The sequence below is a fragment of the Octodon degus genome, unplaced genomic scaffold (genome assembly GCF_000260255.1).
Source record: "Octodon degus isolate 3935 unplaced genomic scaffold, OctDeg1.0 scaffold00103, whole genome shotgun sequence".
NCBI classification, from domain to species: Eukaryota; Metazoa; Chordata; class Mammalia; order Rodentia; family Octodontidae; genus Octodon; species Octodon degus.
Window position 1 is genome coordinate 7,628,416 of NW_004524679.1, and position 18,880 is coordinate 7,647,295.

Consider the following 18,880-nt stretch of genomic DNA (forward strand, 5'->3'; position numbering starts at 1 on the left):
GCAGACCTTTGTCTGAGTGCTCGTTAGATTTTTTTCCAAATTTGTGTGTTGTCTTTTCACTTTGTTGGTAATTTCTTTTGACTTGCAAAACCTTCTAAACAAGAGGAGGTCCCACTTTTTAATTATTTCAAGTGTTACCCATGTAATTTAATTTTTTGTTCATGAACTCTTTACCTACCTCTATATCTTTAAGAGTTTCTTCTACTTTCTCTTCCAGGACATTTAGTGTTTCTGTTTTAATGTTTAGATCTCTAATCCATTTTGACTTTAGCTTCGTGCATGGTGATAGACCTGGGTCAAGTTTTAGTCTTCAACATGTAGAGAGCCAGTTTTTTCAGCACCAATTGTTAAAATGCTGTCTTTCTTCCAGTGAGCATGTTTGGCTCCTTTGTCAAAGATCAGGTAGCTCTTTGTGTTCATAGAAGCTTCTGTGTCTTCTAATCAATTCCATTGATCCTGCCATCTATTTTGTTGCCAATACAATGCTGATTCTATCACAGTATCCTTTTAGTATCATTTCAAGTCAGGAATTGTAATGCCTACTGCCTTGTCTTTATTGCCCAGGATTGTCTTTGCTATTCTAGGTCTTTTTTGGTTCCAAATAAATTTTGGGAACAATTTCTCCAGGTCTTTGAGATATGTTTGTGGTAGTGTGGTAGAGATTGCATTAAATCTGTACAGCAATTTGAGGGGTACGGCCATCTTCCCAATGTTGTTTCTTCCTTTCCAAGAGCAGCAAATATCTTTCCATTTATAAATGTGTACTTTATTTAAAAAAGAATGATAAATGGTGAAAAGGAATGAAAAAAAGCTCAGTGTCACAAATAAGCTGGAAAATACAAGTGGAAACCATAATAAGATATCAGCTCTAAGTTAAAATGGCTGACAGAATGACGTGGTAGTAATTTATAACAGCAGTGTAAGCAAAAGACAATGTTTACATAATTTTGGTGGTAAAATAATTTATTCTATACACTATGGTAAATAGTGTGGACTATACTCAAGAAAATGAAAAATACATCTACCTTATTATCTAACAACGCTATTACTGGGTATATATCTCAGGGCAATGAAATCAGTACATCAAAGAAAAGTCTATGTTCACATGTTCATGTTGAATTAATGTACAAAATAAGAGAAAAGTAAGGGATCAAAGTAAATATGTATATTAGCATGAAAATAAATGTGCTATATACTGCTATATGATTTAAACATGGAGTTTCCAGATGGTGATATAGCTCAGCCAACTAAGTGCCTGCTTAGGCAAGCCCAGGGCCTGACTTTTGATTCCTGCTCTCACCTGACATACTGGTCCTGCCTTTGGGTGCACTGAGTCAGATACCAAGTCCGGGCATTGTGGCACATGCCTGTAATCCCAGCTCTGGGGGAGCTGAAAACAGGAAGATCACTATGAATCTGAACTGCATAGCAAGACCCTGACTACATAAAATGAAAAAAAACAATTTGGAGACATGGAGTTTCCCCAAATACTAATGTATGAAGGGCTTTATCCTACATGGAACAATGTACAGATTTGCCTCTGGAGAGGTAAGTAGATGATTGAGGCAAAGACTTCATTGATAGTTTGAATTTGTAGCTGAACAGGTTTATTAGGAAGTGGAGCCTAGTGTGAGGAAGTAGGTCACTGAGGGGCATGGATTTTAAGTTCATGTTCTGTCCTCAGTCCTGTAAATATAATCGCCTTTATTTTTCTGCTATCTTTTCTGTTTTTGATATATATATATATATATATATATATATATATATATATATATTCTAATAGAATATATGTGGAAGTGCTATGTACCATTTCTAGAATTTGTTGTTCAAAATCACTTTATGTAACTTGTTAAACATTTTCTTTTAAAAATTTCATTTATTTATTTATTCATTCATTCATTTTGGCAGAACCAGGAATTGAACTCAGGCTCTTGCTCTTGCCAGGGAAGCATTTATTCTACTGAGCTATCTTCCTGGCCCCTTTAATTTTAATTTCAATTTTATTTTATTTTGAAGACTAAAAACAAAAGCAACAACAAATAGAAAAAAATACAGAAACAAGGTAACGTGCAAAAATACATATATTACAAATATTATGGCTTCTTTCTTGGGCCAGAATTTTCTCTCTCCTTGCAGCTTTCTTCAGATATTCCATGATCCCTGCATTTCCAACATCCTGAGTCTCCACTGCACTTTCTGCTCCATACTTAAAACTTCATGACCTGTCCTGTCAGAGGTATACTGCCTCTGCTTCCAGCCTTCCTGAAATCTGAGTGGAAGCGTTTCTGAAATTGGATTGTATGGAGCCATCAGTACCAGGCTCTTCTCAGTTCAAATACTTGGATGTGAACTTGAAAGTATAATGTTTATTTAAAGGTAAAAGAAAGACAAAAAGAGAAAAAGTACACAGGGAGAAGTGCTGTGAAGCAATGACATTTTATACATGAAGGATGAGTTACTACAACAATAAGAGAACAGTCCCTCAAAGTTAATGCCCAGCATTTTTTAATGTCAACTTTGGGTGTAATATCAAAACAATGACTGGACAGCTCTTTATGATTGACAGATTATGTCCTACTGGCCACCATCTATGCCTTTGTTTAATCTCCTACTTCATTTTTCCTAGTAAGATACAGATCTCCATAATTTTTTCTGAGTTTTTGAGAAGCAGAAGTCTTGCTCTTCATATCTTTCTGATGAAAGTGGATGTAAGCTCTACCTACTGTGGATTATGTACTACCTAACTACCTTAGGATGAGGTGACTCACCAGTTGCATTGAGCAAAACCTGTCAGAAGACAATGAGAAAAGTGTTAGTGCTATACAGGGCAACAGAAAAGACATTTGTGAACCTGTCAAGAGCCTGTGGAGGCAAAGAGGGATGATAGTTAGGCTACAACTGCCTACTTATAGTGACTTTATTATCTGCAGACAGAACTGTGGTCTTGTTATTTGAAGATGATCCCCAGGTTTTCTGGCGGTTCACAGTAATAGAATTCTGCTTTTGAGTGGGATTTTTCTTCAGATATTTCTGGTGGAGCTTCGTCTATCCTTGAAAAGTGGATCTAACTGCTTGTCTATGTCACCTTCACTGCTGTGAGCATAGCAAGGATCACTGAATAGCAATACTTTCATTTTGGTTTTAATTAGTCTATAAGAGTTCCCTCTTTCCATGAACTATTAAGTATCTGATCTCCCCGGTGCACATTAGGTAATTCCCCTGGGTTAGGAGTTGGCAGGACTTTATTCCCATATCTTTGATAGCCCATTGTATTCTGCACAGGACAGTAACATATTGTAAGAATTGTGTGGTGTCGGGTCTCCCACCACAGCAGAAGTAGAAAAGGCCTATTTATAACATACCAGGTGGACTTACATTTTACTTCTTTTGGGAGGGTTGTGAATCCACATAAGAGTGTCTGACAACAATTGGAGTGAAGAATCAGGCATATCTTGGCAAAGTTTTACCAAAGCTCCCTTGAAAATCTGTTTGGATCTTTTGACCTTTCCAGAGAACTGGACATTCTATGCAGAATGGGGATGGTATTTTATTCATAAGGCCTTTACTGCCCCTGCCATTGAGTTATTTAAGAGGTAAAAGAAGCCCTGTTGTCATTCTGCAGGGACTGGTATAGTTCAAAAGTGGAGATTATTTCTTTGAGTTGTACCTTGACTACCTCCATAACCATCTCTGAATGGTAAGATATGGAAGACCTCAAGCCAATACTGTAAATCGATCGATGATGACTAATATCTGCTAAATTCCTCAACATGTGCCAGATACGGGAAGTCTAATTGCTAGTTCCCTACAAAGCTTGTCCCTGTCCTCTATAATTTCTAACAAGGGAGGTAGTTTGGGCTTGCCAGAGTTACTGTGAGTGCAGTTTGGGCAAGTTTTGTAGGTCTTCCTCATGGTTGCTGCAAATGTCAGCCCTATGAAAATTCACATGATTATTTCCCATGTAGTATGTTTTCTCATAGAGATTCCTATGGCCTTTCACTGTGTTTCTTTATTTGAGGAACTGGGGATTGAACTCAGGCCCTTGTACTTGCCAGGGAAGCAGTTATTCCACTGTGCCATCTCCCCGACCCCACTGTGTTTTTTAAGGAAGCACAGTTTTGTTTTCCAAATACTACTATAATCACTTTTTAATCCCATCTTGTCCTAAAGCCAATTTATCTTCTTTGGGGATATGGTCTGGTTCCATGACTCCTCACATACATGTAATAAAGCTGTGATAATTAGTGTCTGCAAGGCTCCCTGTCTTGCCTATCAGTCTTCCAGTATCACTAAGAGGTTTTCGTCATGTCTGTTTGGTGTCCTATACAATTCATGATGGTGACCTACTTGAAATGACAGAATTCCTCTAAGAATTGCAGAAATTCTTCTGTGTACTTGGTAGATGGTTGCTCATTCATTAGCAACACTCTTCCTTTACAAATTGCTCTATAAGCATGGTGCACCAGAAAGTCAGAGTTGGAGTACATAAAGATACTTAGGGTTTATTTTTTTTAATTTTCTGTATTTGGGGCAGGGTCTACAGGGTCTACAGGGTCTCACTATGTAGACCAGACTCATAGCACTTCTCCTGTTTACAGCCTCCTAAGCACTGGAATTACAGGTGCACACCACCACATCCAGTCTCACTCTCCATCTCAGCATGCCCTATGGGTGGGGCTGACATGCCCAGGATTGAACCCCGGCCACTGTGCAGGTATTTTAGTCCGCTGAGCTATCAGACCAGTCCAACAACACTTAACATTTGCCCACTCCTAATATCAATATTAGTGCCAGGGCCATGAGATCCGATTTTTCAGAAAGGGTTTAGCCTCAGTGACCTATTGTGAACTCAACTGCATGACATACTTTTCAATGTCTTTCTTAAAAAAATAAAGGCCTTGATTCCATCAATGAATCAAAGCCTTGGAGTGACATGTCACTGATGTACTGCCTGCTCACATATTTCTAGGAAATCACCTGTTCACAAGAGTGGCTAACCTCTGAGCCTGTACACATTAACAAGAAGGGATTGAGGCGGCGGCGGGCGCGCGCGGCGGTGGCAGCGGGTGTGCGAGGCGCGGGCTGTTGTGCTCCTGGCGGTCCTCTTTCCCCTGCTCGACGGGTGAAGGAGGCCGAAGCGGTGCTGGGTGCACACCCCTCCCTTCCTCCGCGAGCTCCCGGCTCTCGCGCTGCACGGCCTCCCCGATGCAAGACTGTCCCGGCCCGGATATGGCTCGTGGGCAGCAAAAGATTCAGTCTCAGCAAAAAAATGCCAAAAAGCAGGCTGGACAAAAGAAGAAACAAGGGCATGATCAAAAGGCTGCTGCCAAAGCTGCCTTAATATACACCCGCACTGTCTGCAGGACACAAATGCCAGACCCTAAGACCTTCAAGCAGCACTCTGAGAGCAAGCATCCTAAGACCCCTCTTCCTCCAGAACTGGCTGACGTGCAAGCATAAAATTGTTTACAGGTGAACTCATGGCACCTTTGACTCTTCTACTGTCTCAGACCTTAGGTAACAAACCTGCAGCTGCTCTTCTAACAAACTGTTGATCAGCAAAAATAAAGGGGCTACAGAAACACTCATTTTTATGCTGTTCCCTTTTGGGCTTCATGCAAAGACAATTCTGTGTAAATGTACAGTTGACTCTGATTTGGAAATCTGAAAATCAGTCCATCCTTGTTATAAAAATTTTTTTTTACAATTGTAATTATATTGATGTTCATATCGTGTAAAATAACTCATTTAATAAAGTAGTACTTTGATTTTACAACATCAAAAAAAAGAAGGGATTAAGAGTAGGGCAGTTATTTATAGTAACCTCAGGGGTATCTAAAAGCATGACCTGACACTTAGTAAGTCATTCTGTTATTCCACAAGTAGCCTTTTGGCTCAAGAATGGACCTGATATGATGAGGTGCCAAGACTTCTAAATTTATGTAAGTAATGCAAGGGGAATAATGGCCACAAAAGGCCATGTTTGGGAAGCATATCTATGAGAAGCTATAGGACTTTATGGGAATATTCTTTGATCAGCTATTGATTTTTTGTTAGGAAATCTCCTGAGGTATATTAGTTTTGTAACTACTAGCACTGCCAGATTTGCCCTCACAGATATTCCTTAATATCATGCAGGAGGATTCAACTCTTGGCTAATCAAGTCAGGGAGGTCTGATGTAGTTCCAACAGGTAAGGTGTGCTTTGGTCTTTGCAAAAATTTGAAAGATGTCCCCAGGTTTGTAAGTAAATCTTTCCCTAGTAGGGGAGTAGGACACCATGGAGCAAATAAATAATTCATGTGGCTTTCAAATCGACATATCAAACAGTAGTAAATCAGCTCTGACTTGGGGTCCTTTTGAATCCAGCTATGATTGCAGATCTAGAAAAGGGTTTGCTATGGGTTGTGTCTGCATGCTCCCCACCCCCCAAAAAAAGTTTCACATGGTAAAGGGGGAAGGCTTTTTGCATCAGGATAAATTTAGAGTTTGTGGTTGGTTTATTGCATAGTCCTGGGTTTGGGTATATGAATGCTACACCCATCCTCTGGTGGGCAGCCAGCATACAATTTAAGAAAGGAAAATAACTTGCTCTTCCTCTTTTTCTCCTTCTCCTTCTCCTTCTTCTCCTCCTTCTTCTTCTTTTTTTCTTAAGCGCGACCGCATCTTTTATTTTAGAAAACCTAACCCAAGTCTCAAAGTAAGATGTTCAACAGAAGACATATACACACTCTATCCTGCACGGTGCTGTGCTGGGAGCTTGGCTTTCCCTCTTCTTCCCAAGTGTTCCAGTGTCTGGCTTAAGAAGGGGGGTGCAGACCCCAGCAAGGTCAATCTCTGCACAATACCTCAGCACGAGTAAGAGTCAGTACTTCAGTATTTCCACTGCCAGAGAAAGAGATTACTCCCCGAGGACCAGAGCGGAGGGCTGGCTGGGCTGGGGTCCTCTGAGTCTAGACTGAAGAGGTCTCTCCCAGTTCGAAGGATCTGTTCCTCCAGCTTCTTGTGGCACTTCATGTCAGAGAGAGGACCTTTTCCAAGCAAGCTTCCCTTTTCTGGCTCCGAGCTGAGCTCCCTGGGGTGCACCTCTGATCGACTAGGGAGTCCTTTGGTGTCACTGATTCATCGTCTAAGTCAAATTCCGGGGGTATGTGTGGTTTTTCCTCTTGCTCTTCTTTGGCCTCCGGCTCCTCATCGGATCTCTCCTCTTCACTCTGAGCTTACGGCGTGGGCGGGCATCGGGGCAGGATCTTAGCTTGAAGCTCCAGAGTATGGTGAGCCTCTAGCAGTTCGTAGAGCGGCTGGATTTTGGAGGGCAGAGGCATCCAGGCCTGCCCAGCTGCAGGCAACTCTACCTCCTCGTCGCTGCAGGGAACACACCAGTCCTGGAGTCGCCCTTGACTTGCTCCTCCCTTCCCGCGCTGGAGCCATCTCCTTAGGCTTCCTGGGCCCCTGATCCCTCATGCTCGTCCTCCTCCTGGCCTTCTCCCCCCTCTTCCTCAGCCTTATTGGCTGAGACAGAGGGGCCTCCGGTGTCCTCCACCGCCAAAGCCTGGAGGCCGGAAGTCACATCCTCTTCTTCAGACAGAGGCACCATTGCGGTGGCTGCAGTGTCTCCATGACCCTGTGCGAGAGACATGGGCCACCAGGCAAGAGGCCCAGCAATACGGGAGAACCTGGAGTACCAAACCGGGGTGCCCCTCCCCAAGGTCTCTTTTTCTTTTTGATATCCTCTGCCAACATAAAATGTTTCTCTTCTGCCATGCCTTGGAGCCAGCTGATTATGATAGAAACCTCTATAAATTGTGAACTACATAAGCCTTTCCTTCATTAATTTTGGGTGTTGGGTATCTTTTCTCAATAATGACAGTGAAGTAACCAACAAAGCATTTTTAAAGAATGAAGTTAAAAAAATAATATCTGCATTGTACTAACCAGTACTTGAAATGACTCATCAATAATGTTAAGAGTCATTTGGGGTTTGTCTGAAGGGATGGTGATTGGCACGGGTATCACAGGTTGCTATCTGCCCTTTCAATCTTCACTAAAGCAGATGAGTGTTTGTCTGATCTAGCCCCCTGAGTGAGAACAGTCAATCTTACAGTGCCATACATTAGGCACAGCAGCCACTTGATGTGTGGGAAAGGATCTGGCTGGTGTTATGGTGCAGTTGCAGGAGTAGTTTTCAGTCTTCTTTCATTTAAGGCAGGAACACTTCTTGATTATCCTTGTTATGGTTTGTATCTAGTTGTCCCCCCAAAGACTTATGTGGTTATGAGGCAGGAAATTCTAGAGTTTGTGATTAACTCATGATCCACTGGGATTATGTTTGCTAGTGCTGCTGGGATTATGCGTCTGAGTACTACACTCAGCCTGTGGAATATAGTCTGAATGCAGATTAAAGGGGACAGACTTGCTCCCTGTGGCCATTATTGCTGCTATTACTCCCTTTCCTCTTTGCCACCTGCATTAAAGCTTGCTCTCTGACACGTGCCACTCTGCCTTGGAGCCAGCTGAGTGTGGACTGAAACCTCCAGTGACTGTGTGCTAAATCAACCTTTCCTTCCTTCATTATGGGTGTTGGGTATTTGTCCCAGCAAAGACAGGAGAGTAATTGAGACAATCCTTGTTTTTTCTCTTAGATGACTTTAATACACTTAAGACAATGGTAATTGTGACAGCTATTTTTATGTTCAATACTCATCTGCATCCTTATTGCTAAAAAAAGAAAAGGCCGTTTTTCAGAAATTGGGTCAAAGGCATCTGGGGACCTATCTGAAGTTTTTGCAAATTTTGGCAGATATCTGAGGATGATTGACAAGTGAAATTGCCTTTTCACACTTTCCTTGCCTTAGAATACAGGCTTTGGTTTGTGTATTTAAAAAAAGGCTTTTATTAATCAGCAAGAAAGATTTCCACCTTTACCTGTTATCACACTCCTCATCTCATGTTAATTAACAGATGTTTGAATTCATATTTTCATTTCCATGACAATAATGCATATCATATTACACATCATATTTAATTCACTGCTAATATGCTCCCAATTTCAGTCTATCAGAGGGGTAACAACCTCCATGACACAGTTTCCTTTCTTCTTGATGACATGTTATTCATCTACATAGTACCTATCCTTTTCTATTATTGTGTTTTTCATCTGCAGTACAGCAAGTGGCCAAGATGAAACAGACATCTTGACATTATAGGAGTGAGGATCAGAGGATGAAATCCATCTGCAAACCTACTAGGAAAGTCTGAAATTTGGCTTAAATTCTTTGCATTGTTGAACATGTGCTACTGAAAAAGGAGTCTGGACATCAGTAGTCCCATCTGCTTCTGAAATCTCTCTCAGGAGCAGGGTACTTTGTGAATTAGAGGTGTAAGAAGCTACATTCTGAGTACATCTTCTGTGGCTTAAAACCACTGGGGAACAGGTGAAAGGTGCTAAAGAATACTGGGTTTCCCTGGAGCAATAGCCTGTGATGGAGTTCCTGAGATAAGTGAGAAGAAAGAGGACTGTTCCTTCTTGCATGGCAATTATAAGAGGTCGTAGAGACTGCCCAGTGCAGTTGTTTTCATCAGAGAGGTGGAATATATTTATATCCCTCTGAGAGACAGAAGGGAATTTAAGAACAGGATCATCAATGATATCATCTTCTTCTTCCTCAGGGTCTACTCTAATAAGCAGACTTTCAGGTTTTTTTTCAGACCCAAGATAATAAAAACCTGAACATAAGGTACTTCACTCCACTTTCTATGTTTTACTCAGAAAATAACGTAAAATAGTATTATATTAACAGTGGCATATTTTACCCACCTCTCACCATTCCATAATTTCTACTGAACCCAAAGTGTATTGTAATATTAAATAAGGATAGAGCCTAATGGTGAAGTCACCGAGATCTGCAGAGCACTTTTCAGAATATTTCCTGTGGCAGATCTTGAGGCCTATGGAGAGAGAAAAGTAGATCTGTAGTCCTTCACAGTGCATGTCTTATAAAAGAGGAGACCAGTAATGTTTACAAGGCATCACTTGTGATACTCAAGTACTTAGTAAGGATATGTTTTTGCTTAAAGCTCTGGTGACAGCATTGGTGCTTTGCTAGATGAGTAGAGCTCCCCTGGCTCTCTTAGTCTTAGATTTCTCCACACAGTGGTCTATTAACTTCATGGAGAAAGTTGGAGCCCCCAGGGCCTCCTTTTGCCACTTGAGAAACAGTAGATACAACAACAGCTTTTCCGTGTCTCCGCTGGCTGTCTGAAAAACAACATCTCTTACAGTTATCCTATAGTTTTCAAGCATATAAAGGTTATCTGAATTTTTGAATGGATCGTACCTGAATCCCTTATGTTACCTTACTGCATAGGTTATAGCTTCAATCTATAAGGCTGAGAAAGCAGAGAGACTACATAATTTCTTTAGTAGTATAGCTTGCGTTGATTCATAAGACTGCAAACATTACCATTTGAATGCTTATAAAATACCAATTTTTTAGGTTGTTTTATACACTAATTACCACTAGTCTGTGGTACATTCCTCTGTGAAAACTTCATGAATACACTAGAGGTTTTCCAAAAACTCACCATTTACTGTAAGTTCTGATGGCTACACTATACCTTTTCAGCCTCTCTACTGTGCTGTTGTAACTGATTTACACAGAAGTGACAAAATGTATTTGCTTTGTCCCATTGAATAACAAATATTCCTAGAATCAGTTGAATTAGCATTGAAGCAGTGAGGTTTCTACTCATAATGTTTGTTTGCCTAAGTTCTAATGTTCTTTAGATCAAAGGCTTTTATTTTTAAAATTTTTAACTTTTGACTTTTTAGTACATGTACATTGTATGCAGTGATTACATTTATTATAGGGAATTGGTACATTTACACACCACATTTTATTTCTTTTCCCTTTCCTCATGCTTTCTTTTACATTGTCAACATCAGATGCATTTACTTATAAGAATTTACAAATGTAATAATATGTACTGCTAACAGGCCAGAAGCATATAGAACAGGCATCAAAACTGTACTAAGTTATGGTACACTTTTAGATAACATTTTCTACACTGAAGCATAGTATTTTTTCTTTTCCTTTTTTTCTTTTCTTCTTATTATGTTTTTTGTAATATATTATTTTGCTACTGGGCTTCATAGAGCACTACAGATTTTACAAGCTCTCTGTCAATATTCAGTCACTTCTCAGGAATGCCAGTCCTACAGAAAAAAAAAAAAACAAAACAAAACAAAACAAAAAAACACTTCTATCTCTGTTACAAATATAATTCCTGTATGGACACAGAGTACATCTCCAGCATTTATCTACTAGTATCATAGTACATGCCTCCTTCTTCATCAAGGCAACAATATCATTTTCCTTGAATAATTTATTTTCTTTTGTTCTTTCCATCATTTTACCAATATATAAAGAAGGAGAGGGCTGGGGAGATGGATCAGTAGAATAAGAGCTTGCGTGGAAAGCACAAGGGCCTGAGGTCAATCCCCAGTTCCAAAAAAAAAAAAAAAAAAGGAGAAATAAAAATATTCTTTTTCTACCATCATAAAACTGGACTCTTCAAAATAATATTTGTTTAAATATCTTGTGTTCATTTTGTTTGAAGTCTGTTTTTAACTAAGTTTTTTCATACCTCTCTCAATATTTCCCTCTACCAAGGGTCTCCCTAGGCTAGACCATCTATTTTAGACAATCTAGACCATCTATTCTAATACAACAATTTCAGACCATCGATTCTAGGTGTAGTCATGTCATATTTTATCATTTATTTATATTTTTGTTTACTTTGCTGATTTTTGTAAGTCTGACTTTGTAAAATAGTGAAAGCTCATGAATATTTCTATGGCACCTACTTTCCTTTTACATATTCTAACAAGAAGGTCAAGGGCTGGCCAAATACCTCAACGGATTAAAGTGCCCACTTAGACAGGGACTTAGGTAGGTACCAGGAGTTCGATCCCTTGGCCTGCCATGCCGGCTCTGCCCATGGGGCATGACTGAGACTGAGCGTGGTGGTTCGCACCTGTAATCCCAGCACTCAGGAGGCTCTAAACAGGAAGGTCACTACGAGTCTGATCTATGCAGTGAGACCCCTGTATACCCTGTACACTCTGTCCTAAATACAAAAAAAGTCATAAACAAGAATCCTGACAACTGCCAAAAATATGTAGAGATTTGGACATCAGGAAATAAAACTTCTACTGTACATGGTTGTGAACATTACTACTAAAATATGTAGTGTATATCATCAACATCAATGTGACATGGACAAGAAAATGACTCAAAATACATTATCTCCTATCCAATACATATTTCCAAATATTGAAATGCTTAGATTAATGAATGTAGAAATGTCCAAAACAAATTTAAACATACCTTAAGGAATAAAAGAATTTTCAAAAAAAAAATTACACAGTTTCAACACATTTTACGCTACATGTACACGATTTCCACTAGAATAAACCATATTGAGGAAAGTTCGAGGGTCATCTAGTAGAAATCAGTACACTGGACACACCACTGCTGCTACATTTCACTGATATGCTCACAACATATCCATTCAACAGGAAATATTGGACAAAATATTGCTGCAAAGCAACTGTGAAACTTACTGGAGTGTTTGGATAGGTGAACTATTCAAAGCAATAGCTCTCCCTCTACTGGCCAAAAGGTGGAAGAACATCAGAAAGCTAAAGGTGTCTTGTTCCCTGAACAGGCTAAACCTTGGAATGCAGCTGAGACAGAAGATGGGAACACAAGGGCAGCTGGGTGCATATCAGGGGGCAGCTAATGTGCAACAGCAGAGCTATGCAAAGCCAGGAAGGTGAGAGCTGTGAGTGAGAAGGAGGGATGAAGGCCTAGTCACATCTGTTGGAATATTGTGCCACCACTCAAGCATGCTGGCACGCAAACTGAACTTGGCCCTGTGGCATGAGTGGGAATTATTAGTTCCTCCACAGTCATTTCTGTCATAGTGTCATTGGACCAGCCTCCCCAATCTACCTCCCAGGGAGACAATTAGCAAGAACCATCCTGCACACTTACTAAGTGTAGATGACTGGGTAGAAAGTAGCCATCCTCTTCCTCTATTTCACAACCAAGAAGACAATTTTGGTGAGTGAGAACCAGCTGGAATTCACTCAGCTTGGTTTATGTGAACAGCACCCTCAGACCTGAACCACATGGGACACCCACCTTGGCATCCCTCCATCTGGAGATCAATCCTATGCACTGCAGTATGGCATTCCAGTGGAACGGGTGGGCCTGACATTAGGAGTGCTATACCACAGGTCTGGCCCTTGCTGTGCTCACTGTAAATCTGCCCAACCATGCTGGCTGCCTATTGTACTTTTATAGACCCTAATGTCAGAGTGGTGAATTTAGGCAGAGAACAGAGTCACTGAGTGCGGTACAGTATAGCACTGGCCAACTGGCACAGCAGACCTGTCACAGAGGCTGCTACCTACTGGATCCACATATTGCTCCACCAATCAGGTCATCACAAGTCTTGTGGTGTGACATGGCTCCACAGACTGCCACATGGGCCAAGCTTTAAAGGGACCACTTTCTACCTTTCCCAAATCAGCTGTGAGTGCTTCCTTCCCCTGTCATCAACTGAAGAATGGATAGACAAGTTGTGGCATTTTTACAAAATGGAGTTTTGTTCAGCTACAAACAGGATAAATATGAGGCTTTTATTGGTAAATGGATTCAAGTAGAGACCATACCCTTAAGTGAAATAAATCAGACCTGCATGTGCAAACATTGTATTGTCTCCTTAGTGTAAGAACCTGAAAGAGTAAATAAAATCTGAAAGGTATGATAGATACTGTGTAAAAGGAATGAACTTGTTCAAATAGTAGGAATTACTGAGATGAGAAAGAAAGGAGAGATTGCAGGGGAACGAGATATGTCTATGTATACCAGAAGGATGCTTTTGATAACTGTACTGTGGATTTCTGTTGGTCTATGGAAAAGATCAATTAATGCTTAATTTTGGTTTGTTGTCTTGTATTCTTTGTTCACCATTTTTCATTTTCTTTCGTCTTAATTTCTTATAACTTTTTTTCATTTCTTTTCCTATTTTGTGTGCATATATATGGTAATACGAGCATCTAATTTGAAGACAACACTATGCAGTACAACAAACAATATCATCAAATTCATATTATTTTGTCCAATGAAATTCTGTACAATTTCTAATTTTTTATATTACTATTTTGTATTCTCTTCAAAACATAAAAGCAATTGGAAAGGTCTATGTTATGGTTTGTCTCTAGGTGTCCCCCCAAAGCCTCATGCAGTCATGGAGAGGACTTCTAGAGTTTCTGATTAACTCATGATCCACTGGGATTATGGGTGATCCGAGGCTGGGATTATGGGTCTGAGTACTACTGGGATTAAGGATGTGAGTGTTGCACCCAACCTGAGGCAGTAGCCTGAATGTAACATAAGAAAGAGAGACAGACTCTTCTATGTTGCCATTGTTGTTGCTGTTTCTCCTGCCTTTTTTCTCTCTTGCTCTTTACCACCACCATGAAAGGTTGCTCTCTGCCATGTGCCACTCTGCCTTGGAGCCAGCTGAATATACTGGACTGAAACCTCCAGTAACTTTGAGCTAAATAAATATTTCTTCTTTCAATTTAGGTGTTGAACATTTGTCCCAGGAACAAGAGAAGAGTAACTGAGACAGTCTAGTAGCATGTATACACTCAACTTTCAATGTGAAGATTCTTCCCAGGCAAAAGCCAATTCAGTAGAAATGATAACAAAAAAAAATCCAAGGGCATGCTACATGCAAGAAACACATTAAAATGAAGAACAAATTGTCTAAAATTTTAAAAACAGAAAACAATATTTCATGCAATGGTAACCTCCAAACCAGGAAGAGTAACTATCTTTTATTTACAGACAAAATAGACTTTAAGCTAAAACTGATTAGGAGAAGAAAACAAGTTGGTGAAATAATTCAATGGAAAAAATAACAATTATAAACAACTGTGCAACTAATAATGGTATAGCTCAGTTCATAAAACAAATACTACTGAACATAAAATGTAAGACAAATATCAGTAAAATTATAGCAGGGGACCGCAATACCTATTGCCACAAATAAGGCAATGGATGGATAAACAAGGAAAAAAGTTAAATCAGACTTGTACCAATCTTCAGACAAATGGACTTCATATCTATAGACTGTTGCACTTCACAACAGCATGCTCATTCTCCTCAGCAACTCATTGAACTCCAGTGTGTATCATGTACTAGCAAATAAAGTATGCTTAAATAAATGCAAAAACCCCACAAAATCATATCATAGTATGTATAATATTTAAAATCAATGTGAAAAGAAACCACAGAAATTATGTAAATGTATAGAAATTGAGGAATACATCCTTAATCAATGAGTCACAGAGGAAATCAATGAAGAAATTAGTTCAAAAATTAAATTATAATGCCAGTAGAGTATACTAGAACATACAGGACACAATGAAATTGTTGGAAAAGGTTGTCAATATCCATATCTGAGAAATTTGCCAAATGCCTAAAGTTAACCTAAAGGTCAACCTCAAAGTCCTTGGAAAATGAAAAACAATCATAATAAGATCATGTGGTTTCATTTACAAGAAATCCACAGTATAAATAAAGAAAAATGAAAGACAAATAATGTGAACCAGAGAGATGTTTTCAAATGGGAAATAGATCAAAAGATGGAGGGCTGGGGAGATAGCCCAGCAGCCTAAACTCCTGCTTGGCAAGTGGAAAGATTGGGGTTTGATCCCTGATACTGTGTGCCATACACCATGCCAGCCACTGAAACCAGGAATGGTGATGCACACCTATAATACTAGTTCTGGAGAGGCTGAGACAGGAGGATCACAATGAATCTGAGTTGTGTAGTGAGACTCTGTACCAAATAAATAAATAAATGATTAAAATCTGTCTATTTATCTATGTATCTATAAAAGTTGCAAGTCATAAAATCAATACAAAATTACAAGTCCCATATTTATATACAAAAATAAATTATCTATAGGTAAATTTTATTTAAAATCATTAACAGTGGCAGAAAAATACTTTGAAAAAAATGTAACTAGGAGATTGGTTATAAATCATTCAATAAATGCAAATTACAATTTTGACATCTTTTTGAATACACTGAGATGATTAATTTAATAAAAATGGCAAATTTTAGTTGTATGTTCACTAATTGTTTTTGATTTAGTGACAGGAATAAAAAATGTTCAACTCACTATGGAAAAAAAATTACAGTGTTTCAAATATAACAATAGAATTACTATACAAACCAGCAATTTCACTTCTGGGAATATACAGAAAATATCAAAAACAAGAACTTAAGAATTTAAAGAGATATTTAAAGCTATGTTTATAGCAGCATTTTTCACAATGCTGAAACAGTGGAAAGATTCCAAGTGTCTCACAGTAAAAGAATGGATACATAATGTGATATGTATACAGAAATATTATTAAGCATGTAAAAGAAGGGAACTTTGACAAATAACAGAATGGCAATGTACTGTGATGCCATTATGTTATGTGAAGTAGTCCACTCACCAAAAGACAGACCCTCTGATTTCATTCATATACTGTACTATTTAGAACAGTCAAATTCATTGAGGCAGAAAGGACAACTGTGTTTGCTACAGCTTATTAGAGGGGGAACTGGGAGTTGTTTATGTTTATACTGTTACAGTCTGACATGCTAAATTTTTTTCTGGAGATTTGTTACACAACATTGAACATATACCAACCTTTATGTTTAAAATAATTCAATGATTTTCAATGTTTTATGTTACCTGTGAGTTTTTGTATTTGGTTCTTTTTGTTGTTGTTGTTGTTTATATATATCTTAAGGTGGGAGCAGAAATTAAATTGGACTCAGAGACATAATGATGAGATTTGATAATTCAAGAGCACTATTACTTTTCTTCTTTTTTGTGATACCAGGACCTTCTACCTTCCAAGCAACCTCATGCCACTGAAGTATCTCCTGGGCCCACATTGCAATCTTTGAATTTCGAAGGGTACTGTAAACCTTGAAAGGAAGAAAAAGACAAAGATACAGATCCTTCTGTATGTACGTCCTTCTATAAGAAATACAAGCTGGGGATATAGCTTGGTAGATTAAATGCCTGCGTGGCAAGCACAAGATCTTGAGTTTGATCACTGGTACAAAAAAAAATAAATAAAAAAAATAAAAAAACAAAACTGGTAAGGGCTGGTGAGATAGTTCAATGGACTAAGTGCCTGCTTTAGGCAAGCACAGGGACTGGGATTTGATCCCTGGCACCATATGTGGCACACACCCCACCTCCAGGCATGCTGAGGCGGCCGATGAGTCTGGGCATGGTGGTGCACATTCATTCCCAGCATTGGGGAGGCTGAAACCAGAAGGATCACTACAAGTTCAAGCTGCATAGTGAGACCCTGTAGCAAATACATAAAAAAAAATGCAGCTCTCTCACCACTTTTGTTTTGTGAAGTGCAATTCATTTCAAAATTTTGAGAATTGTAATACAATAAAATTCTTACCTTATGCCAAACAAACAGAAAATTCTAATATAGAACTACTGTCTGATCCTGAAGTTGAAGTTACAGGTATATACCAAAAATAATTCAAAGTAGAAATCTGGACATCAAAACGTACGACACTGTAGAAAGTACATATGTGACCATTGAGAGACTCATGGATAAGCAAAAGGTTTGGTATTCACCAAGTGGACTATTTCTCAGCCATAAAATACAGTGAAGTTTGGTTAAGTCACACCATAACTTGACTTTGAAAACAATATGCTAAATGAAATAAGCCAACACAAGTTGGCAAAGTCTGCATGATTTTGCCTAATTTGAATACCTATAGGGGTGAAATTCACCAGAGCCAGAGTATAGTCTGGATCTTGCCAGACCCAAGGGGGAGTAGTTGTGAAGAGAGTACAGAGTTTTGATTTTGAAGGATGAAAAGTTCTCTGAAAAGGTGTGGTGGTATTTATTGCAAAATAATGTGAATGTACTTAATGCCAACATTTTAATCCGCTAAAATGGTAAATAAAATATTATGTATATTTTACCACAAACTTTAAAATCAGAGAACAATGTATAACATAAATCCACTGTCAAATGATACTGTTAGGAATCTGCACCAGAAAGTTAAGCTGACCTTGTTTCAATGATTATTGTATAATTCAGACAGGATTATTAACATTTTGAGGTTATAAAATCAAAATGCTCTTTTTCCATATAGGAACAAATGAAAAAAACGTCATTTTACAGTACCAGAGTACTGAACTCTAACAAAAGATTTCTATATCAACTTTGCAGTATCTTGTAGATAATTTTCACTTATTAATTCTTGAATAAAGACAAGAACAGGTCCATTTTAATATTGATATTTGTATTCAATATAATAGGCATTATATTTCTTCAAGTCTATTTACAAGAGTATTAATTCATTGAGAGTAGTTACCATGTCTCACCATGTTGGTAATGTCCATAGAAGGTATAAATTACATCACAAACAAATCAATACATCTTATAATTAGAATACATAAGGTAAATAAAATGATTAAATGAATTTAGCAGGCAAACATAGAATAAATAATTACAAAGAGAAAAATTAAATCAGAAAACATGAAATATGTAAACCAAAGAATATATTAAAAACGATTCATCAATGGTTAGCATAAATGTTTATAGTGGAAAGTGTAAGTTGATATCTCATTGCATTGTGAATGAGAAATGTTTGCTTTTATAGTGGCTGAAAATTAAAAACTATTGACGAATTTTGAGAACATGACATGAATTAACAAAGTTTTATCTTACAAATAGTAATTGGACTGTTTCTTACAG

At 38.5% G+C, this 18,880-nt stretch overlaps 1 protein-coding gene and 2 pseudogenes across 1 annotated transcript in view; 2 read left to right on the top strand and 1 right to left on the bottom strand.

Moving 5' to 3' along the window:
* The window catches only part of Klhl4 (kelch like family member 4), a 170,480-nt gene that overhangs the window by 61,112 nt on the left and 90,488 nt on the right, over window positions 1-18,880 (top strand). The window lies entirely within an intron of this gene.
* LOC101560117 lies at window positions 5,230-5,682 on the top strand (annotated as a pseudogene).
* On the bottom strand, window positions 6,873-7,638 carry LOC111818814 (annotated as a pseudogene).